Source organism: Penaeus monodon, chromosome 34 (assembly GCF_015228065.2).
Source record: "Penaeus monodon isolate SGIC_2016 chromosome 34, NSTDA_Pmon_1, whole genome shotgun sequence".
Classification (NCBI taxonomy): domain Eukaryota; kingdom Metazoa; phylum Arthropoda; class Malacostraca; order Decapoda; family Penaeidae; genus Penaeus; species Penaeus monodon.
In genome coordinates, this window is record NC_051419.1 from 19340349 (window position 1) to 19341058 (window position 710).

General features: G+C 38.2%; 1 long non-coding RNA gene across 1 annotated transcript in view; it reads right to left on the bottom strand.

Moving 5' to 3' along the window:
• Nucleotides 1-317: 317 nt before the first annotated feature.
• Nucleotides 318-710, bottom strand: part of LOC119594929 — a 4070-nt gene continuing 3677 nt past the window's right edge. Inside the window, exon 2 of the long non-coding RNA XR_005230661.1 lies at nucleotides 318-454. This is a non-coding gene — a long non-coding RNA (uncharacterized LOC119594929). The remainder of the gene's footprint in view (nucleotides 455-710) is intronic.

Below are 710 nucleotides of genomic sequence, written 5' to 3' on the forward strand. Positions count from 1 at the left end.
TCTCCCTCCCTCCCTCTCTCGTATTCTCATTCTTTCCGTCTTCCTCCAATTTTAATTACTGATTTGTGTGTAGACATATATATGTTTTTCCTCTCTTTTTTTTTTTCTTTTTTTCTTTCTTACTTTCTTTTTATTTTTTTCCCTTTTCATTAACAGTTTGGAAATTTTCTTTCTTACTTTCTTTTTATTTATTCATTTTTTTTTCTTCTTTTCATTAACAGTTTGGAAAATTTCTTTCTTTCTTTCTTTTTATTTTTTTCCCTTTTCATTAACAGTTTGGAAATTTTTTTTTTTTTTTTTTATTTATTATTTTTTTCTCTTCTTTTCATTAACAGTTTGGGAATTTTTACTCACGTTTCGAACTGGTCCAGATCAACCTCCTCATCCAACGCCCCGTACCCCTTGATGCCATTGACAGCCGCGCCGATGATGTCGTGTTCCCTCGCCATGGCGTCTGGGGATGAGGGGAAAGGGGGATTAAGGGGGAAACGAAGGGAGGGAGAGGGGAAAGGGGGGAAGGAAGAGGGGAAATGGAGAAAGGGGGAAGAGTAAAGGGGGAATAAGGGGAAAGGGGGAATAAGGGGGAAATGAAGGGAAGGAGAGGGGAAAGGGAAGAAGGAAGAGGGGAAATGGAGAAAGGGGGAGAGTAAATTAAAGAAATAAAGGAGGGGGAAGGAGGAATAAGAAATTGAAGAAATAAAGTGGATTGA